Raw genomic sequence first — 24,098 nt, 5'->3', positions numbered from 1 at the left:
TCTGTACTACACCCACAGCAGCGCACACTCTCACAGTGCCTCTCAGGAGGAGCAGCTTGTGTGCATGCATGCATGCACTGCATATAGCAGGGGTGGTCAAACCACAGCTCCTGAGCCACATGTGGCTCTTTGACAGTTAAAGTATGCTTCCCCCTGTTCTCCACCTATCGGACTGGGAGGGGGTGCGGGAAGCTCAGGGCTTCTGCCCTCCAGCAGGGTGGTGGGGCTTCAGCCCTTGGGGAGGCACCTGATGGGGCTCGGAATTTCAGCAGGAGTGGGGCTGAAGCCCAGAGATCCCTTTCCCTCCAGGTTTAAAGCCCCAAGCCCCACTATCTTGCCACAGGGCAGAAGTCCCGAGACCCAGGTGGTGCGCCTGACTCTTGAACTTCTGAATATTATTGTACGCAGCTCAGAGGGTCAGTAAGTTTGACCACCTCTGGTATATAAGATCTCAAAGGCGGGGAAGCAGCTGGCTGCAGTTCATAGCCTATGAGGATCTGGATAGCAGGGAAGCAGCCTCTATTCCCTCTCCCTTGCATACTGAAATAGGAGATGTGATAGATCAAGACAGGCAGCAAAATCCCCTGTGGTCCTATCACAACAGTTTAAGTAGCCAAACTATTTAGGAAACTTCTCCCAACTTCATTATTGAGGTCAGCTGGAGAGGGAGGCAGCTGTTTCTGCTAAGTACGTACGTACGGGGTAAGGGGAGAATATAGGATTTGCAAGGCGGGGAGCAATCTTATAGGCTAAGAGCTGCAGATAGCTGCTTCCCCACCTTTGAGATTCTATATTTACAGCCCTGTGCAGATAAAAAATTTGTATCTGCATGCGATCCGCAAAAATGGTCCACAGATTTGCAGGGCTCTACTTATACCCCAGTCCTGCAGGACACTTGAGCATTAGCCCCATCCCATTTTACAAGTGTGAAGTTGCTCAACATCACTTCAAGTAGACCTGGCAATAGAAGCCAGGTCTTTCATATGGCAGATCCAAATCCACTCACTTACAGAGCTTCTCAGAATAAGTGCAGTTGTGGGTGGTCTACAGTGATTAGATTGGACATACTGAGCTACCTCTCTTAACTATTCAGTGAGAGAATTTGCTAAGATTGCCACATGGATATTGTTAAATTGCAAATGGAAAGGGAGGTAGTGTCAGGGGTCCACAGGATCAGTGCTGTGGCCCCAGCTTTGGAATGGTCTCTAAAGAAACTTCTACAGTGTGCCAGACTCTAAGTGTCTCACTCTTCCTCCACAATAAGCCACGTGACTTTACTGCTTCCTTAGGCAGGACCTCTGGCCTGCAGCACATCTCCTTCACACGGTGAGCCCTGTTCAGCAAGTCTGGCTGAGACAGACCCCTGATGGAGATGTGTAGGCTTTTAGGGATCAATGTATGTCTCCAAGCATTTGCAGTGACACTCACGCAGCGTTGTCAAAACAGTAGGGTTTATTAGTCATCTGGAACACAGCATAGGAAGTCCCTAGGTTAACACAGGAATGAAGAATAAAGCATAGTCCATTCTGTTTAGTTCAGAACCTAGCCAAGCTGTAGTGAATCCCATTGTTCGAGCTCTGCTCTCTCCATCCATCTAACCTCAGTCAGCTTCCCAGGTGAGCCCCGAATGCTTCCTCCAGCCCACACTTAACCCTTCCCACTTTTAGCCATTCTTCGACAAAAAAAAACTTCAAAAACAGACTTCAAAGAGAAACTGTAGAGCTACAATTCATTTGCAAACTTAACACCATCAATTTGGGCTTGAATAGGAACTGGGAGTGGCTGGCTCACTACAAAAGCAATTTTCCCTCTCTTGGTATTGACACCTCCTCATCACTTATTGGGGGTGGACCACATCCACCCTGACTGAATTGGCCTTCAACATTGGTTCTCCACTTGTAAGGTAATTCCCTTCTCTTCATGTGCCAGTATATATTTATGCTTGTATCTGTAATTTTCACTCCATGCATTTGAAGCAGCGGGTTTTTTAATCCACAAAAACTTATGCCCAAATAAATCTGTTAGTCTTTAAGGTACCCCCGGACTCCTCATTGTTTTTGTGGCTACAGACTAACACAGCTACCCCTCTAATACTTGACTTCAAGCTAGAAGCAGGGCCTGCTGAGGCAAGACTATGTAAAAGACTGCCTTTCAGTTGGGGAGTGCAGAAATGAAGTGAGACCTTGTGTGTCTCTCTCCGTGATGGAAGAACAAGAAGTAGTTGTGGGAACTGTCTAGGGTCTGAGGGTATGAAGAACCCAGTGGTGGGTCCTTATGGAGAATGAACCAGTCACAGAACCCAGGTAGTGGTCAGCTGGGGATAGGCTGGTAGGGAAGGCCCTAAACAAGCATTTCTCAAGCTGTGGGATGTGACCTACAAGGGGGCTGCAAAAGTGTACCGGAGGGTTGTGAGGAATGGGGAAAAAATTAAAATGCAAGAAAGCATTTGTAAAGAAGGGGAAAAAAAATTAAAAAGGCACATTACAACCAATTGTAAACTTGCATGCAGGGCACTGGCAATCACGCAGTTCCTATTGGCATGCAGTTCACACGGGCCCTGGGAACGATGCTGGCATGACATCCAGGTCCACTCTGGTGGGCTGGGACCTCAATGTGGCAGCTCAGGCTTCTGGGGAAGTCCAGTGCAGGAAGTTCATATGAGCCTTCAGGTGTATCAAAATCTCCCCCTCCCCCAGGGACTGAGCAACAGGATGGCAGTGGCCCACCTTCACCCCAGCTTAGGGTCATCAGCTCCGGCACTAGGTCCCCAAGGGCCAGGGCTCTGCCTGGGGATACAAAGCTCTAGCCCTTGAGGGCAGTGGCTCTCAACCTTTCCAGACTACTTGTACCCCTTTCAGGCAGCTGATTTGTCTCGTGTACCCCAAGTGTCAACTCAAAAGCAGACATCAAAATACAAAAGCGTCGCTGCGCACTCTTACTGAAAAATGGCTCGTACTCATAGATCAAGTGGACCAGAAGTCTCCTACTCACACTTCAGGGTATAATATTATAAACCGGTCACTGCATGAAAATCTCATTCACACGGACTTCACTAGTGCTTTTTATGTAGCCTGTGGTAAAACTAGGCACATCTCTGGATGAGCGGCTGCGGCCCCCAGAAAACCTCGGCGTCCCCCCAGTAGTGCCTGGATCCGGACAACAAGACCTCTAGGGATTCGGAGCCCTTGCAAGGGAGGGACCCTCCCATTGGCTACCTGCGCCAGCTGCCCGCCTCCCCGGGAAGAGCAGCCAATCAACGCTGGGGCAGGGAGCCCCGCCCCCCTCGGCCGTACACAGTAGGGGGCACGTGGCTCGGCTCTGCCCTCCCGTCCCCGGGCGTGGCGAGGCGGCGAGGGAGGGGTCTGGGAGCACTGGGGCGGGGCCTGGCAGCGGAGAGGGAGGCGGGGCTGAGGGCTCCTGCAGGAGGGGCCGGTGCGAGGGGAGCGACCCGTCAAGAGCCCGCCCCAGCATCGGACAGTTCCGGCCGCGGCCCTGGGCCAGCTCAGAGACTCCCCGGCGGCAGCAACCGCCAAGGGCCTATCCCCCTTTAGCGACTCCCGGCCAGCCTCTCCGCGCGCACGCGCACGCGCGCGCTCCCCCGCGTCTCCTTTAAGGCATATTCCCGCCCTCCGCTTCCTATTCCCGCTGCTCACTTGCTCCGCGGGTTGCCAATCACCAGCAGTTCCTGTTTTGTGCAACCTGAATTGTTGGCTGCTTTTAGGCTTTTCCATCCTCTCTGTGTCTGATTGGTCAGTCCAGGGCAGCGATGGGTACGGCGCAGGTCTCCCCCGCGGCTGGCTCGCGGATTGGTGCAGGCAACGCAGCATGTGGTCGTTGATTGGCTGCTGCGGGCCGCGTGTGCGTCCAGCAGGTTCGGGTGCGAGTGAGGGGCGCTGAGGGGATCGGAGTGGAGCCTGTGGGAGACGCGGGGCGCCCGTCCGGAGGATGGTCCCCGCGGTGGGGCTGCCGAGTCTGCCCTGCCCGCCGGTGAGTGCCGCTCGCTGCCTCCGGGCGGAGCCGAAACTGGGGGAGGGGGGCAGCAGCGGGGGCTGCTGGACAGGGGCCGGTGCAGCCTCGTCCCGTCCCGCAGCCGTTAGCGGAGCGGGGCTCTTCGGGCCGGCGGCTGAGGGCGCTGCGGGGCGGTGCTCGCTCCTTGGGGGGGCGGGGGCGGGGACCCGAGCGACGCCCGGGATGTCAAACGGGCAGGAAGCCTTGGAGAGGCCGGGAGCGGGAAGCATCCGGCTTTGCCCGGGGCGCCCCCCCCCCCCCGCGGGCACCCCCGGAGCTCTGACCCTTGCTGTGAAACCCCCGTGCGCGCCTGTGGCTTTGTCTGTCTCTGCAGCCTGGCAAACCCGCCCCACGGGAAGGGCGTAGTACAGGTCAGCGCTGTGCAAAGGTGCCTTTGCTTGGTGAGTCCACAGGCCTTAATCTTGAGCTGGGATTCCCTGTTGGGACAGACCCAGGAGAGCAGCACTTGTGTGTCTAACTGTTTTGCCCATGGGTGTGGGGCACGGGAGAGGTAGTTAGTAGATGGACCATGGGCCAAATCCGGACTTCCAGAGGCTTTTGAATGGACCCTGAAATCTTTTTAGTTACTCATTATCGTTGTTGTTGTTGTTGTTTTTATTTTCTCTGGAGTCTGGACCTTGACTGTACCTTGATCAAGAAATTTGGAACTTGACAAAAATAATTGACTATCCCTGGTATGGGGGTTATAATCAAAAATAGTTACACGGGTACAGCTCCTGTATGGATGCACTTTTAAGGAACACGTATACCGTTATATCAGGATCACTTATTCTGCTTTTTCTATTGGAATAAGCTATAGCCCTATAAATACCTTTATACTGCTGTAGCTGCATCCGTACTAGGTGATGCTGAAGTTGATTCCTTAATCATGGGACTAGCTCTTTACTTGTGGTTCCTAGTTCCTTATTCAAAGACCAATGTTATTTAAAAATATATCAACTAAATTTTTAGAATGTTCATCAATTTAATGTGAATGAATGTGATAAATAGTTAAATTACCAATTACTTATCTGATTATTTAATATATAATTAGGAGCTGAGGTTTGACTAGCTGTACGTGTCAACACCCCAAAAGAGACATCCCTACAACTTAGTGGTCTGAAGGAGTGGGCTATGCCATTCCCCACACTGAAACCTTGTTTGTGGGCAATATGCTGCCACTTGTCATGCCTCCATCCCACTTCTATGATAGGGGTTGAATAAGGAGCTGGCTTTTGATGGGTTATATGACAAAATTACTGGGTCATCGTAAGTGACATGTCCCTGCAACTGCTGTTCCATTATGAAGTTTATGGAAACATGCAAAATGGTTTCCAATGTTTCATGTTATCCCAACAACTTTGTACCTATAAACTTTAGGCTTTAAACTAGGTTCGCTGGGGGGTGGAGACCTAAGTCCTGAGGTAAGCGGGGAAGTGGGATAACGGGAGGAAACACAAGGAGGGTGCAACAGGGGAGGCCTCCTGGTTCATACTGAGAAAGTAGGGCAATCAGCTAGTTATCTTAGGTGCCTGTACACAAACATAAGAAGCCTGGGAAACGAGCAGGAAGAATTGGAAGACCTAGCACAGTCAAGGAACTATGATGTGGTTGGAATAACAGAGACTTGGTGGGGTAACTCACATGACTGGAGCACTGTCATGGATGGGAATAAACTGTTCAGGAAGGACAGGTCGGGGAGAAAAGGTGGAGGAGTTGCACTGTGTGTAAGAGAGCAGTATGATTGCCCAGAGCTCCAATATGAAACTGGACAAAAGCCTGTTAAGCGTTTTTGGGTTACGTTTAGAGGAGAGAGAGAGAGCAACAAGGGTGATGTCGTGGTGGGCATCTGCTAGAAACCACCAGACCAGGAGGATGAGGACAAGGCTTTCTTTGGACAGCTAACAGACATTTCCAGATCACAGGCCCTGGATCTCATGTGGGACTTCAATCACACTGACATCTGGGAGAGCAATACAGCAGTGCACAGACAACTCAGGAAGTTTTTGGAGAGTGTTGGTGACAACTTCCTGGTGCAAATGCTGGGGGAACCAACTAGGGGCCATGCTCCTCTTAACCTGCTGCTCACAAACGGGAAAGAATTGGTAGGGGAAGTAGAAGTGGGTGGCAACCTGGGCAGACGTGACCATGAGATGGTCGAGATCAGGATCCTGAAGAAAGGAGAGCAGCAGAATACGAACCCTGTACTTTAGAAAAGCAGACTTTGACCACCAGGGGTCTGACTCCCTCAGAGAAATGATGGGCAAGATCCCCTGAGAGGCTAATACAAGGGGGAAAGGAGTCCAGGAGAGCTGGCTGTATTTTAAAGAAACCTTAATGAGGGCACAAGAACAAACCATCCCTATGAGCAGAAAGAATAGCAAATATGGCAGGCAACCAGCTTGGTTTAACAAAGAAACCTTTGGTGAGCTTAAACACAAAAAGGAAGCTTACAAGAAGTGGAAACGTGGACAGATGACTAGGGAGGAGTATAAAAATATTGCTCGAGCATGCAGGAGTGTAATCAGGAAGGCCAAAGCACAACTGGAGTTGCAGCTAGCAAGAGATGTGAAGGGTAACAAGAAGGGTTGCTACAGATACGTTAGCAACAAGGAAAAAGGTCAGGGAAATTGTGGGACCCTTACTGAAAGAGGGAGACAACCTAGTGATAGATGATGTGGAAAAAGCTGAAGTACTCAATGCTTTTTTGCCTCTGTCTTCACAGACAAGGTCAGCTCCCAGACTGCAGCACTGGGCAGCACAGTATGGGGAGGAGGTGAGCAGCCCTCAGTGGTGAAAGAACAGATAAAGAACTATTTAGAAAAGCTGGACATGCACAAGTCCATGGGACCGGATGCAATGCATCTGAGGGAGTTGGCTGATGTGATTGCAGAGCCATTTGCCATTATCTTTGAAAACTTGTGGCAATCGGGGAAGGTCCCGATGAATGGAAAAAGACAAATATAGTGCCCATCTTTAAAAAAGGGAAGAAGGAGAATCTGGGGAACTACAGACCGGTCAGCCTCACCTCAGTCCCTGGAAAAATCATGGAGCAGGTCCCCAAGGAGTCCATTTTGAAGCACTTGGAGGAGAGGAAGGTGATCAGGAACAGTCAACATGGATTCACCAAGGGCAAGTCATGCCTGACCAACCTGATTGCCTTCTATGATGAGATAACTGGCTCTGTGGATATGGGGAAAAGTGGTGGATGTGATATACCTTGACTTTAGCAAAGCTTTTGATACTGTCTCCCACAGTATTCTTGCCAGCAAGTTAAAGAAGTATGGATTGGATGAATGGACTATAAGGTGTATAGAAAGCTGTCTAGATCATTGGGCTCAACGGGTAGTGATCAACAGCTCGATATCTATCTGCTGGTATCAATTAGAGTGCCTCAGAGGTCAGATGTGGGCCTGGTTTTGTTCAACATCTTCATTAATGATCTGGATGAAGGATGGATTGCACCCTCAGCAAGTTCGCGGATGATGCTAATCTTGGGGGAGAAGTAGATATGCTGAAGGGTTAGGGATAGGGTCCAGAGTGACCTAGACATATTGGAGGATTGAGCCAAAAGAAATCTGATGAGGTTCAACAAGGACAAGTGCAGAGTCCTCCACTTAGGACGGAAAAATCCCATGCGCTGCTACAGGCTGGGGAACGACTAGCTAATTGGCAGTTCTGCAGCAAATGACCTGGGGATTACAGTGGATGAGAAGCTGGATATGAGTCAAGAGTGTGCCCTTGTTGCCAAGAAAGCTAATGGCATATTGGGCTGCATTAGTAGGAACATTGCCAGCAGATCGAGGGAAGTGATTATTCCCCTCTATTGGGCACCGGTGAGGCCACATCTGGAGTATTGCATCCAGTTTTGGACCCCCCCCCACTACAGAAAGGATGTGGACAAATTGGAGAGAGTCCAGCAGAAGGCAACAAAAATGGTTAGGGGGCGGGGCACATGACTTATGAGGAGAGGCTGAGGGAACTGGGGTTATTTAGTCTGCAGAAAAGAAGAGTGAGGGGGGATTTGATAGCAGCCTTCAACTATCTGAAGGGTGGTTCCAAAGAGGATGAAGCTAGGCCGTTCTCAGTGGTGGCAGATGACAGAACAAGAAGCAGTGGTCTCAAGTTGCAGTGGGGGAGGTTTAAGTTAGATATTAGGAAACACTATTTCACTTGGAGGGTGGTGAAGGACTGGAATGGGTTACCTAGGGTGATGGTGGACTCTCCATCCTTAGAGGTTTTTAAGGCACTGCTTGACAAAGCATTGGCTGGGATGATTTAGTTGGGGTTGGCCCTGCTCTGAGCAGGGGTTTGAACTAGGTGACCTCCTGAGGTCTCTTCCAACCCTAATCTTCTATGATTCTATAATCACAATACCTTTGATTTAACAAACTCTGTTATGCAGGTAATGTTGATAACGACATCTAATGAACTAATCAATGTTTGAAACATTTTAAATATTAGTTAGGGGTGTTGATTAATCACAGTTAACTCACACAATTAACTCAAATTTAATTGCGATTAATCAGTTTTATTTGCACGGTTAAACAATAGAATACCTATTGAAATTTATTTAATATTTTGGATGTTTTCTACATTTTTCATATATATTGTATTGTGTTGTCATTGAAATCAATGTGTATATTTTTGATTACAAATATTTGCACTGTAAAAATGAGAAAAGAAATAGTAGTTTTCAATTCACCTCATACAAGTACTGTAGTGCAATCTCTTTGTCATGAAAGTGCAATTTATAAATGTAGATTTTTTTTTTGTGTTGCATATCTGCACTTAAAACCAAAACCAATGTAAAACATTAGAGCTTACAACTCCACTCAGTCCTACTTCTCATTCAGCCAATTGCTAAGATAAACAAGTTTGTTTATATTTATAGGAGATAATGATGACCACTTCTTATTAACAATGTCACCAGAAAGTGAGAACAGGCATTTGCATGTCACTTTTGTAGCTGGCATTGCAAGGTGTTACGTGCCAGATATGGTAAATATTTGTATGCCTCTTCATGCTTTGGCTGCCGTTCCAGAGGACATGCTGATAACGCTTTTTTTTTAATATAAATAAGTGTTAATTAAATTTGACTGACTGAACTCCTTGGGGGACAATTGTATGTCCCTGCTCTGTTTTACCCACATTCTGCCATATATTTTATGTTGTAGCAGTCTTGCATGATGACCCTGCGCATGTTCTTCATTTTATAAGAACACTTTCACTGCAGATTTGACAAACACAAAGAAGGTACCCATGTGAGATTTCTAAAGATAGCTATGGCACTCGACCCAAGGTTTAAGAATCTGAAGTGCCTTCCAAAATCTGAGAGGGATCGGGTGTGGAGCATGCTTTCAGAAGTCTTAAGAGAGCAATTCTCAGATGCGGAAACTACAAAACCCGAACCACCAAAAAAGAAAATCAGCCTTCTGCTGGTGGCATCTGACTTAGAGGATAAAAATGAACATGCGTTTGTCTGCACTGCTTTGGATTGTTATCGAGCAGAACCCGTCATTAACATAGACGCATGTCCCCTGGAAAGGTGGTTGAAGCATGCAGAGACATATGAATCTTTAGTGTGTCTGACATGTAAATATCTGGCGATGCCAGCTACAACAGTGCCATGAGAATATGCCTGTTCTCACTTTCAGGTGACATTGTAAACAATAAGCGGGTAGCATTATCTCCTGCAAATGTAAACGAACTTGTTTGTTTGCGCGATTGGCTGAACAAGAAGTAGGACTGAGTGGACTTGTAGGCTCTAAAGTTTTAAATTGTTTTGTTTTTGAATGCAGTTTTTTTTGTACATAATTCTACATTTTGTAAGTTCAACTTTCATGATAGAGATTACACTATAGTACTCGTATTAGAGGAATTGAAAAATACTATTTCTTTTGGTTTTTTTACAGTGCAAATAGTTGTAATCAAAAATAAAAAAGTGAGCACTGTACACTTTTGTATTCTGTGTTGTAATTGAAATCAATATATTTGAAAATGTAGAAAACATCCAAAAATATTTAAATAAATGGTATTCTATTGTTCAACAGTGTGATTAATCGCAATTAATTTTTTTAAATGCTTGACAGCCTTAATATTAATGCTATGTACAAGCTCTACAGAGAGGGCAGATAAAGGATTTTTCTGGGAGTTGGCATATTTCCTTTTTGTCTGAATAGTCAGCAAATGATACCTGAAAAAGCATAGGTTACTACTGTGAGATGCATGTGCCGAAATTCATCGTTTTCTTCCAGTGCATTTGCTATCATGCACAAAAATATCTGATGGAAATAGATAAAGGGTCAAATGTCTAATTTTTCTGTGATCAGACTTAACTGCAAGTGTAATGAGTGAAATGCATGACTCACCATTAATAAAATGTGTATTCAATTGACATAATCCGTTGCACCTGTTCCCTTTGACACTGACATTGTAAAATAATAATTGAGCATTTGTTGCTGCTGTTAATGCTGACCACTGATGACACCTTTGTTTAAGCATTCCTAAGTATTTGTATAAGACCGTTTTGCACAGAAGGGAAGTTACTTTGTGAATTTCTGCACAGAATTTCTGCTTCATTTGGTCCTCTGTGCCTTCCATAAGGAGATGTTCACCAAACATCCATATGGGGGAGAAAGTTTGATTAAAATTATGGGCACAGAAAAGCCAGTTGCAGGATTCAGAAATTTTCAAGTCTGAGGGGATCAGTAGATCATCTAGTCTGACCTGTATATCACTAGAGAATTTCAACCTTCTATTAAACCCATTAACAACTTTTTGTTTTGAGTAAAATATCTTCTACAATGGTATCCACTCTTGAGTTGAAGACAGCAAAAGATGGAGAATCCACCATTTCCCTTGATAGTCTGTTTCAATTGTTCATAATTTTCATTATTAAAAATGTGCTCCTAATTTCTACTTTGAATTTATCTGTCTTCAGCTTCCAGCCATTGCTTCTTGTTCTGCTTCTTGTTCATTTTTGTTTGCTTCTTGTTCTGCTTTCCTTGGCTATATTAAATAGCCCCTAAGAACCCGGTATTTTGTCCATGTGAAGATACCTTGATGTATGTATGATGATGATGTCTTTGTCTTAGACTGAGCTCTAACTTTTTTTCATTGTAAGGCATTTCTCTAGCCCTCAAATAATTTTTGTGGCTCTTTTTTCTTTGCCCACTCCAATTTTTCAATGTCCTTGTAACTGAGTCAGCTTCTGTGCAACTCCTTGAGGCTAGAAGCGAGTCTGTGGTGCCCTGCCACAGTTTCCCCTCATGGTGTTTCAGCTCAAAACAGCCTTTCACCAGTCAAATAACAGCTCTTCTTGGGGGGGTCTAGTTTTATTAACAAAGTTCCAAACAAACGAAATCCTCCTCCCAGCCTTTAGAGACAAGGCAATACGTGAAGGAGAAGGGGCTTTTCTTTTGCTTTCTGAGGGCAGGTCTACAGTATTGCCTAAGTTGATCTAATTTGCATCACACAGCGGTGTGAAAAAGAACCTCCGAGCAATGCACATCGCAGTGACCTAAGCTCAGTCCAGACCGCTCTGGAGGAGGATGGAGTTGGGGATCCCTCGCCCAAATATATGATCTCTGGATCTGATGTACACTTACTCTCCAATTCCATTTATCATGATGAATCTCAGAAAATTCAGGCAAAATGTTCATAGTAGTTTATGATTCTTGGGCCTAAAGAATCCAGCCTCAAAAAAAAAAAAAATTGTCTCAACTGATGTTAGCCAGCCATGCTGTGTGGGGTAAGAAGTGTAGATCCAGATGGAGGACTTGACAGTCTGAAATATTACACTTGGCTGGAGAGGCAATCTGTTCCACTGAGGCACACAACATTCTCATCCACAATAGAAAACTCTGAGGTGTATTTTGCCAAATGGAAATGATGCACTGTCTTTGCTCAAAACCAGTAATTTCAGTCTCTATCTCAGGTACCAGTCATAAAGATGTACCTTCTATCATTAAAGAATTCCGGATTCTCAGTGAGCACTCTGACCTTATCAGTCAGTTTTGCTTTTCACCCTTCAATTCAGGAGTTTTCCACTTTTTCACACCCTACAGTAGCTTGGTTTGTAAAAGGCCTTGTGAGGGTATATCCCCTAGTCAGAGAACCACCTCCTTGCTAGAATCTAAATTCTAAATCTTGTACTGGTAGGGTTAATTGGTCCACCTTTCAAGCCATTATATAAACATTTCCTGTTCTGTCTTTCCATCAGTATAGACTCTCAGGTAGGGGAGATACGAGAATTAATGGGAGACCGCCTAATTACGATCTTTCTGAAAGACCAGTAAGACCTCACCCTAAATGTGCTGAAGCTACTGTCACTTCCATCTAAGCAATTGTATGCACCTACTTGTATTTTTCCCAAAACCACATTCAAAAAGAAGTGAGGTTAAGCTATACGCTTTAGATATTCTTATGATAGAACTAAGACTCCTAGGGTGCTTCTACACTGCTTCCTTCTTTTGACAGTGTGTAGTGTGTGTACATGCACAGTCCACCTAATACAGGTATAAATTACAATGTAGTCAGTGAGACATGGCTTAGCCGAGTAGAGACATGCCTGAAGAGTGTGGGTATTGTGACAGGGTCAGGCCAGATGGCTACAGGAGAGCGATAGAAGGCAGACATATTAGCCCCAGGTTAACCGGTCCCTTTTCCCTGGGTAAGGTAACGGGCAGTTCCAGAACAATCAGGAACTTGCTGGAACCAATTAAGGCAGACAGGCTAATTAGGACACCTGGAGCCAATTAAGAAGCTGCTAGAATCAATTAAGACAAGCAGGCTAATCAGGGCACCTGGTTTAAAAAGGACCTCACTTCAGTCAGTGGGGGGAGGGCCCAAGGAGTTGAGAGTGAGAGCACGTGCTGTTGGGGGACTGAGGAGTACAAATGCTATCTAGAATCAGGAGGAAGGTCCTGTTGGGAAGAGGCCATGGGGAAGTAGCCTAGGGAGTTGTAACAATCACACAGGTGTTACAGGAAACACTGTGGACAGCGGTGATCCACATGGCCCTGGGCTGGAATCTGGAGTAGAGGGCGGGCCCGGGTTCCCCCCATCCCCTCAACTCCCTATTGGATACAGGAGGAGTTGACCTGGACTGTGGTCCCACCAGAGGGGAAGGTCTCTGGCCTGTTCCCCAACCCACTAGGTGAACCAGGAGAGACTGCAGGGATTGTTCTCCTTCCTTTTCCCCATGCTGGCCAGTGATGAGGTTAGCTGAGTGAATGGCAAGTTTGAGCCACTAATAAAAGTGGCCAAACTGAGGGCTGCCGTGAATCTCTGAGGTGAGCAAATCCTCCAATAAGCACAGGACCCACCAAGGCAGAGGAGGAACTTTGTCACAATGTGTACCTGGCTATCTGCTTGCCCAAGTCATTCCTCCCCTGTTTACACTGCTGTTTTTAGCAATGTAGTGTTCCTCTGCCTGCCCACTTCTGGAGCCTTTTCCTGCCACAGGAAAAGGTTCTGGCATGGGGGAGACAGCAGGGAGAAGCCTTTCACTGTAGCTACACACGTGCTACAGACTGCCACCAGTGGTGTGTAGTATAGATGCAGCCTTAGAGCGTTCCCCAGATCGATTATGGGAACAGGCTGAAAAGTCAGGCTATTTCAACAGACTTTCTAATGGGCTTTCTACTTGTATCAGCCTGTGCTATGAATGAGCCAACATAGACCCACCAATGAGTGACAGCTCATTCTATAAGAGCACAAGCAGCTTCTTTGAGAAATATTCCATACTAGAAATATGTAGGGCGGCTACCAAGGTTTCAGAGCACACACTTACCCAGCATTACTCCATAGTGGAAGTATGAAGATATGATGCTAATTTTGGTAGGGCTATCCTACAATCATTGGTTAGAATTGCTGCACCCACGTCTTGTAATGTAGGTGAATCACCAATAGCAGAATATACGTGGACAAGAACTCAGAGAATTGGAAACTGTTACATACCTTACAGTAAATGTATTTCTTTGAAATGTGATGTCTATATGTAGTCTATGACCTGCCTTCCCACCCCACTATTATGTAGTCTGATGACACCTGGATTCTGTATTGGCAAAAAAGTGAGACACAGGTGGGATTGCCCTGCCCTTTATGCCTTTGGTTGGAGGCACAGGGACAGTCAGGGCACAGGCAAATGTGCACCAATAATGGAATATATATTGACAACATATGTTGAAGAGCCACTCACTGGAGGTAGCAGTTACTTTTCCTCATAGTTTTGTGAAACTTTCACTTTTTGAGTTGAAATTTTCCAGCACTCTTCTCTGCCCCAAGGGGATTTTTTTTTTGTTTTGTTTTGAAATTTGAGCAAAATGTTTTAGCTGTGGATTTCTTCAAGTGAAGGACTGATGATCAAACTAGAGGACCAAGCATCTCAAACAAGTTATTAAGAGAAAGCAGAAAGCCAAAAAGGAATGGATGAAGGGATGGATCAGTCAGGAAAACTACCAGTTAGAGGCCTGAAAGTGTAGGGGAGAAAGTGGGAGCCAAACAGCATTGGACCTTGCAAAGAAAATTTAAACCACTAGTAAGAGGATCTTTAGCCATATAAATAATGTAATTTAAAAAAAAAAAAAACAAGGAAAGAAGTGGGACTGCTAAATACTAAGGACGGGGTGGAGATTAGAGGTAATCTAGGTATGATCCAACTAAATGACTACTTTACCCTTATTAAAAATAGAGGCAATGAGGAGCTTGGGGGCAGTGACAGGGTAGCTAATGGGAACAAATATATGGAAGTAGAAATGATCACATCTGGGGGGTGGGGAGGGTATGCTGGGCACAAAGCCTGGGCATGCTGCACCTCTACTTCCTGCGCTGATGGAGACCCGCTAGCACTCTGCATTGACCTCCCATGATTGGCAAATTCTCTGGTTCAGCACCGGTCAGGTCCTGAGGGTGCTGGACTGAGAGGTTCAACCTGTATTAGAATTAAAAGGTAGGTAAGGAGGTAGTTACAGGGGGGATTACAATGGGCATGCTGAAAGATGAACCTATAGGTTGAAAGGAGATTACTGATGGAGTTACTCAAGGATCAGTCTTGGGACCAATCTTCATTAATTTTTTTTTAATGACCTTGACACAAAAAGTTGCATTGTGCTAATAAAATTTGCAGATAATGCAAAGTTGGGAGGGATTGCCAATACAGAGGAGGACCTGAATAACATGCAAGAAGATTTGGATCACCCTGAAAATGAGTAATAGAAATGGGATGAAATTTAATAGTGTCAAGTTCAGGGTCATGCACTTAGGGACTAACAAGAATTTTTGCTATAAGCTGCGGCTGTACCATTTGAAAGTGACAGGAGGAGAAAGACCTGGGTCTGTTTGGTTGATCACAGGATGACTGAGCTGCCAATGTGGTACAGCTGTAAAAAAGCTAATGGAGTCCTAGGATGCGTCAGTGAAGTATTTGCAATAGAGATAGGGAAGTGTTATTACCCTTATACAAGGCACTGGTGAGCCCTCATCTGGAATAGTGGATGCAATTCTGGCCTCCCGTGTTTTAAGAAAGATTAATTCAAACTGGAACAAGTGCATAGAAGGGCTACTAGGATGATCAGAGGAATGGAGAACCTATCTTACAAGAGGAGACTTAAGGACCTTGGCTTATTTAGTTTAACAAAATAAAGGCTCAGGGGAGATTTTATAGTGAGCAGCCATTATAGCAGAGGAATAAATAACTCCTCTCTTTACCTCCCTCGTGTTTAAGGGCCAATACTGGCACAAGAACAAATGAGATATAAACTGGCCATCAGTAAGTTTAGGCTTGTAATTAGACAAAGGTTTCTAACCATTAAAGAAGTGAAGTTCTGGAACAGCCTTCCAAGGGGAGTACTGGGGGCAAAAAACTTTAAGATTGACCTTGATAAGTTTATGAATGGTATGAGATTGCTTATAATGACATATGGCCTATCCATGACTGCTATTGGCATATATCACCAATGACTGGGTATGGGGCACTAGATGGGTAAGGCTCTAAGTTGCTACAGAGAATTCTTTCCAGGTGTCTGACTGGTGGGTCTCACCCATATGCTCAAGATCTAACTGACCACAGTATTTGGGGTTGGGAAGGAATTTTTCCCCAGGTCAGATTGGCAGAGACCCCGCAGGGGTAGGAGGGTTTGTCTTCCTCTGCAGCATGGGTCACGGATCACTTGCTGGTTTGAACTAGAGTAAATAGTGGATTTTCAGTAACTTGAAGTTTTTTTTAACTCTCAAGCTTTGAGGACTCTAGTAACTCAGCCCAACGTTATGGGTCTACAACAGCAGTGGGTGGTTGAGGTTCTGTGTCCTTCAATGTGCTACTCCTGAGGGCATTCTGCGCCAAAACATTAAAAATTCTGTGCACAATATTTTAAAATTCTGCAGGTTTTATTTGCCAACAAATAAATGCAAAGGCTCCAACGTGGCAGTGGGAGCACAGGCCACTGATTGTACAAAGGTGGGACATCACCCTGCAGCATCCCCACCCTTGGGACACAGACTCAGTGGTGAGGTTGCACCTGACCCTGACACAGCATAAGGCCTGGGCCTGCCCCAGAAACACCCTGGGGTCCTGCCCCTCTGTGCCAGGTGCACCAGGTGTGGGGCAGGCAGGCAGGCTCAACCAGGCAGGATCCAAGTGTCTTGGGGCTCAGTGGGGGGGGGAATCTAGGTGTGGAGTGAAAGGATTCTGTGTGAGACAATCTGGGTGGAGGCAGCTCAGTGGGGGGGATCTGAATGCACAAACTCTTTGGGCATGGGGTTCCAGGTGCAGAAGCAATGGGACTTTACAGGGGTTTCCAGGTGAAAGTGGTTGGGGCTCAGCAGAGGGGTCTGCGTGTGTGTATGTGTGGGGGTCTCAGCAGGGGGTCTAGGTGCTGGGGGAGCAGGACTTGGTGAGGTGGGGGGTCTGGGTGCAGCTAGTTGGGGGTCATTGGTGTGGGGGTCTCAATGTATGGGCTCAAGGTGGTGCAAGGGGGTGGGGATCATCAGGGTGGGGACTTGAGTGCAGGGAGCTCAGTGGAGGATGGTCTGGATGTAGGGGTGGGGTCTTGGTGCAGGGGTATCCAGATGCAGGGATTGAGGTTCAATGGGGTGGGGTTTGGGTATGGAGGGCTAGGGGGGTTCTGGGTGTATGGGGTGAGGCTTGGTGTGGGTGTCTGGGTATGGGAGGTCCAGATGCATGGGGGTTACACCGATAGGGGAGCAGGGATCCCTCCCCCTACAGCTGAGGAGCAATGTTGGTAGGAAGCAGGGGAGGATGCTTAGCTTCCTGCAGCTGGGGGAGGTTTCTGGAGGTGGGTCTGATACAGCCCCAGCCACTTCTTGCAGGGGAAAGGGGAAGACCCATCCTCTCCTGCCTCCAGCTGAGCTGGGACTAGCTGATCCTGGCTCAGGGTAGGAGCCACTGCCTGGGTGTCCCCAGCCCTGCGGTGATTTACCTCTCTGCCAGCTGCTCTGGGTGCCTGAAACAATGTACCTGCACAGCTAGGGAGTGGTGCATGAGTCCTCTTGCAGCTTACCTTTGCTTCCCTGTCAGAAAGCCATTCTTCTGTGGGGAAGCAAAGAAATCTGTGGGGGACATGAATTCTGTGCATGTGCAATGGTGCAAAATTCCCCCAGGAGTAATGTGCAGGAGGTCAGACTAAATGATGGTCACTTCTGGTCTTAATCTGTAAATTACTGTCATCATGTTGATGTACAGTATGGCGCACATACAACCTTTACTAGTATTTACTAGTTTGATTGCTTCATTTTGCAACTTGGACATTCTTAATGCTTTCTATGTAGAATATATAAAATCTTCCTCCACCCACAGACAGGAGCCAGTTAGTAATCGGTTGCTTGGTCCAGGGATTTGGATCAGTCAAATTTTTGAATTGCTCCACTCCAGCTCTGCTCTGGCACCAATCATGTCTGCTCCAGCTCCGCTCCGACTCTGCTCCGCGCTCCAACTCAAATTAATTTTTAACGAAATAAAAAAGTGCATTATTTTTATTCAGACTTTTAAAACAATTTAAATGTCATCAACAATGATACAAACTAGAATAATTCATAATTCATTCTGTAAAATATTATTGCAGCAATCAAGTCGTCTTTCATAGCCTGCCGCAAATCATTTAAAATTAACTTTAAAGCTGAAAACAGTCGCTCTATACTAGCTTGAGTTGTTGGAATGCTCGAAGCAATTCTACAGGCAGCCTGAATGCAGTGTGGGTAGCTGTGAATGGCCTCAAAAACAGACTTAACTTTTAGCCTACCAATAGACTCCATCATCTCACAATGTTCCTGAAAGTTTCTCTCGAATAATGCTTCATTACAATTATGAATCGCAGAAATTCCCTGGTGTCTTTCTTGTTTATCCAATTCCTTTTAGAAGGCGTCATCTTCTGAAGAATTGGTGCTTGAATTATCTCCATTTCCCTGTGATGACTAAAGATGTCTCAGAGATAGACGTTTGAACAAGTTGAGAGTGGAGACGGAAGTTTGAGAACACCCTGCTATTACTGAAGGATGTGAACTTTCCGAAACCGCAAATTCGATTGTTGATGATTCCTTTTGTTGTGTTTTGTTTTGTTCAACCTCTTTCACAGAGTTCAAATGTAGCAATAGATCTTGTTTTTCAAGTCGTCGAGCAATATCAAGGAGCCCTTCCATTGCCTTTGGTATTTCCCTTGAGATGAGAAGAATTCAATACTGTGGGTCAATGTAAACTCCAGCACGGAAATGAATATTGTCAAAAAGCTTCTCTTCGCGTTTCTGCATGGAGGATAGAATTCTTTCTGCAATTTGTCCACCATTTTCTTGCAAGAATTTTGACAGTTTTCCCCATTCCTGCATTAAAACTCCTGGGGTTACATCAGCAGCTTGAAGATTCACAGTTGTTTGGTTTGACTTTGCCAGGAAGTCTCACAGCTTCTTCACTTCGTCCCGTTCAGTTTTTGTTAACTTGAGTTCTCTTGTTCTAGCAGCAGCCACTTGTTCGCAGTAAGATTGAAAAACGAGAAGCCAATCAATCATGGCAGCTGTTGAACCCCAGTGAGTCACAGTATCCAATGTTTGAGTTACCCCTTGTAGATCAAATGAACGCTTCGAATACTTGGAGTTCGTAGTTTGAGAAAGACTTGTCGAATTTTTGCCAGTAATTTCTTTGCATGTTCTTTATTCAATCCATCCCAGATTGCCAACTGAAGAGTGTGAATTCCACACCTCATCTGTTGGACTTTTGAGTCGTCCTCATGAAGCCATGTTGGAAGTATGAGGCTAGGGTCGTTAACCCATTGCGCAGCAGCATCCATGCTGAGTTTGATTTCATCCATTCCTTTAGTTCCTTCATCAGGCAAAATAACTTCAGTTCTGTCCACATCCCTGTTCTCAGAGGTAGAAATGGTTTCATTGTCCTCCCTGAAATTTTTGACGGCACACGTCATGTTTGCTGCAATTGTCAATGCAGATGCTCTGTACTTGCATTTCACTGATCCCAAATTTTTCTAAAATGGCTTTTACTTGACTTTTCACATACGAAGAATTGTGACGCCCTTCAGTGTTGATTATGTCCAAGGTTTTTACCACAGCTTTATCTTTTCCTTCTTCGTAGTACTGAGCATTGATTGCAAGGAAATTTCTGTTTCCATGGGTTGCTGCATCCATTTTCACGTAGCACAATTTTTGCTCCAAAGCTTTCTTGAGCTCTTCGCGACCAGACTCAGTTGTGCTGACAACTAAATGACAAACCGCATCGTGCCCCGTTGAAATGCCAAGCTGCCGACCTATTTCACCTGCAATTTTTTGGAATCCTTTGTTCTTTAGCCTGAAGGTAGTGAGCGATGTTGAACTCCAGCAAACCATTTCCATCAGCCCTTCACAGAAAGTATTGGCATACATGGTGACTGTATCCTTTGAGGACTTCAAATATGAGTCACGTTTTGTTTGCTCAATTTTGGGTTTCTTTTCAGATGAAGCTCCACAAAAAATCTTGTCCAGGAGTTTTCAAAGAGCCAGATGAATGTCATTTAGCCATGTCAGCTTTCTGTTTTGCCCCATCTTTCTGGTCCTTTTTTGTAACCAGAGCCCCATAGTTTTCAGAATGGTTACATTTTACATGCCGCCAAAGGTTGAAACTTTTTACAGCACTTGCTTCACTTGTCTTGAAGCTACATGGTTTGAGCTCGCCATTAACTTCCTTTGCCACCTTGCATGTTGTCGATTTTCTTCTTTGCTTTTCCCAAAAGCCCCAATTTGGGCTTTTCAAATTCAAAAGTAAAGATAGGTTTCAGAGTAGCAGCTGTGTTAGTCTGTATCTGCAAAAAGAAAAGGAGTACTTGTGGCACCTTAGAGACTAACAAATTTATTAGAGCATAAGCTTTTGTGAGCTACAGCTCACTTCATTGGATGCATACAGTGGAAAATATAGTGGGGAGATTTTATATACACAGAGAAGATGAAACAATGGGTGTTACCATACAGACTGTAACATGAGTGACCAGGAAAGGTGAGCTATTACCAGCAGGAGAGCGGGGGGGTGGAGGGGGCGTGGTGGGGAGTGAATCTTTTTGTACTGATAATCAAGGTGGTCTATTTCCAGCACTTTACAAGAGCAGTAGGAGAGGAAATAAACAAGGAGAAATAGTTTTAGTTTGTGTAATGACACATCCACTCCTAGTCTTTATTCAAGCCTAGAGTTAATTGTATCCAGTATGCAAATTAATTCCAATTCAGCAGTCTCTTGTTGGAGTCTGTTTTTGAAGTTTTTTTTTGTTGAAGAATTACCACTTTTAGGTCTGTAATCGAGTGACCAAAGATATTGAAGTGTTCTCCAACTGGTTTTTGAATGTTACAATTCTTGACGTCTGATTTGTGTCCATTTATTCTTTTACGTAGAGACTGTCCAGTTTGACCAATGTACATGGCAGAGGGGCATTGCTGGCACGTGATGGCATATATCACATTGGTAGATGCGCAGGTGAATGAGCCTCTGATAGTGTGGTTGATGTGATTAGGCCCTATGATGATGTCCCCTAAATAGATATGTGGACACAGCTGGCAACGGGCTTTGTTGCAAGGATAGGTTCCTGGGTTAGTATTTTTGTTGTGGTGTGTGGTTGCTGGTGAGTATTTGCTTCAGGTTGGGGGGCTGTCTGTAAGCAAGGACTGGCCTGTCTCCCAAGATCGGTGAGAGTGATGGGTCATCCTTCAGGATAAGTTGTAGATCCTTGATGATGTATTGGAGAGGTTTTAGTTGGCGGCTGAAGGTGATGGCTAGTGGCTTTCTGTTGTTTTCTTTGTTGGGCCTGTCCTGTAGTAGGTAAATATGTCATTGAGATCCTTTTCCGTAAATTGGCTATCAATCATGGGGGGAAAATTATTTTTTTTTCTTGAAGCCATGGCCAAATCTTCTTGTGCTGCTACCACATCCAAATGTTTCTTGTTATAATCTTCAAAAAGCAATGAACAAAAGCATTACATTTTTTATAATGTACCTGCTTGTGATATCTTAACCACTTAAGGTACTTCGAACTTATTTTGGATTTTCTGGACAAAAGTGATCACATTTTTCTTTTTACACAAAATTATTATTAAAGTATATTAATATTTGAACATGTTTTTTGCAGTTTTAATGAAGTAAGAAGGATTTTAATATACATAATATAAATTTTTATTTATAAATTGCAAGTTAGTTTTTTCTCATGAAATTTTGCCGTAAAAATATTCAAAATATTTTCCAAGTTTTTAATTTCTCAAAAACGCTTTAATGTAGATATAGCAATAAAATTTGGTATGTGCCATAGCGTTAGTATGTGCTATTGCTGTTCTACAACATTAATTGTTGGGAAGTAACAAGGCTACATATTACAAGTTTGAAAATAAACTTTTTAATGGGAAAGCTTTCCCGTTAAAGTTTATTTCCAACATTCTATCATACAACATCATTCAAATAAAACGATTTAAACTACAGGCGTCATGAACTGGGGGGACTGGGCCAATTTTATTTAATTTTTAAATCTTCGACTATTTAACAGATCCAACCCTGGAATATGATTTAATGCTAAAACATGAATTAAAATGGTACTCTTAATTTATTTTGTATAATTAACTGTTTCCGAGAAAACTGTTTTAAAATTTTAATCTGCTTAGATGCTTAGAATGATACAAACAATTTTACTTATTTTTCAACTTTGGAACCATAAATTTTAAACTTAATAATAAATAGTAACCAAAAATTATTAACTCATGGAACATATTACTGCTCGTAGCCAGGGTCAGTCGACGACAAGCCTTTCTTGAAATAAAAATGACCAACTGCCAGTTCGGGACGCCTATGGTTTAAATAATTTTGGATAATGTAATATGGTAGCACATAATAACGCTAAGACACAGACATAATTTAATTACTTTATATTAAAACGTTTTTGAGATATTAATCAGAAATTAACTTTTCATCACTTCTTTGAAGGGACTGTCGCTCCCTTAGGAAGAATTTTAGGACATGTGTTCACAGAAACGTTTTTTCTTAAAATGACCTAAGGATTCACCCCCAAAGTTGTGTTGGTCATTTTCCAGTCACTCTGGATATATCACACAAATCACTCCTAATTTATGCAAAAATGTTTATTGTATATTTATATGCTTGCTGCACATGACTTTTTCAGTAAATTTAAAATTACAAACATTGCTACCAAAAGACCATTGAACAGATGACGTATAAAATAAGTCCGCCAGAGTGATATGGGAGCATGTACAAATGTACCGGTAACAGAAGCCCGTGTGAGAAACGAGCATAAGTGGTTAATATCTCTTGCGATATCTCAATATATTCATAAATAAAAACATTATTTTTTTGCAATATACCTGTTTGTGATATCTTAAATGTTGCGTCTTGCGTCACACGTTTCCGTAATCGCAGCCCTCAGTGCGTCTCGTTGATCATCCCTTACAAAAGAAGTATCAACACGCACTAATCTATCTAACTAATCTATGCGAGTATGTACTTGCCTAACGTTGGCACAAGGGTGGGAGCAGTCTGCAGTGTTGCCGGATGTCTGATAATTATCTGATTCTTTAATAAAACATATCTCCAAAATCTTTGTAATTTTGTATCTGTACATTAAATCTTGATTTTGGCCGAAGTGAGAATAACTGTGACGTATTACGTAAAGTGGTAAAGTAGATGTTAATATCAATTACAATCTGAAACTTTTTGGCACCTTTAGGACTTTCTTGCTAAATATCGTTCATTTTGGATTGAAAATGGGGGGCGGGAAAACTGGAGCGGTCAAGATTTTCTGTGCTCCAGCTCCAGGCTCCGCTCTAAAGCCCTGGTCCACCTCAGACCAGCTTGCAGTGAGCAGCATCTGCCCTGCTATTTCCAGGAAACTGATGTTCTCCATGTTTTGAGGGACAAAAAGCTAAGAGGAAAGTGGTCAGAACAATCTTCATCAACTGATGAATAAGGAGAGAGAATGATTTCTTTCACGGTGCAATACTTTTAAATACTGATTATGAAAAAGGAGAGGAGATGGACAAAGCAGCAGATGGATGATCAGGCATCAGTGTTCGCTGCCACAATGGAAACTCCCCAGTACCACTATCTCTGACTTAAATTAGAACCTCAGTTTGTCTTAGCTACTTTTCACCAATTCCCCTGTAGCAGGCAGACTACTACTATCCCAGAGATCCCTCCTTTCATGACCAAGACAAAACTCTCATGGTGTTCACTAGTGGCACTGTATGTTATGTTTTGGTGAGTATACTTGTGCTTGCAAATAAGCTTGGTTCCTTGAAGTGAGGGATATGAGAGGAGAGTGAACTGTGTAGGAAATCCATCAAAACAGCTCGTGGTGGCATAAAGTGCAACTGATAGGGCTTTGAGTAAAGATATAAAATTAGGCAGTTCTTTCTGTGGAAAAGTGTATGTGATAGGGTTTTCTGTGGCCAGGTGGCCTAGAGGCTCGATCACTGATCTTGCAGTCTGCAAGGCCAGAGGGGGAAGTAGGGGGACCCAGGCCCTCCTTCTCCACAGTGTTCCAGCCCAAGGCCCTGTGTAGTTCAGCCCCTAAACAGGGAAGATGGGTCTCCCTCCTGGCAGGGGG

General features: G+C 44.6%; 1 protein-coding gene across 2 annotated transcripts in view; it reads left to right on the top strand.

The window, feature by feature from the left end:
* The first annotated feature begins 3,747 nt into the window (after positions 1-3,747).
* Positions 3,748-24,098, top strand: part of USF3 (upstream transcription factor family member 3) — a 106,038-nt gene continuing 85,687 nt past the window's right edge. Inside the window, exon 1 of one of the 2 annotated variants that reach the window (XM_038399188.2) lies at positions 3,748-3,987. The gene's annotated coding sequence lies outside the window, so the exon portion shown is untranslated. The remainder of the gene's footprint in view (positions 3,988-24,098) is intronic. The other variant, XM_038399197.2, reaches the window with a different exon arrangement.

The sequence above is a fragment of the Dermochelys coriacea genome, chromosome 1 (assembly GCF_009764565.3).
Source record: "Dermochelys coriacea isolate rDerCor1 chromosome 1, rDerCor1.pri.v4, whole genome shotgun sequence".
In the NCBI taxonomy this organism is placed as follows: domain Eukaryota; kingdom Metazoa; phylum Chordata; order Testudines; family Dermochelyidae; genus Dermochelys; species Dermochelys coriacea.
This window is presented reverse-complemented; position numbering and strand designations above follow the sequence as displayed.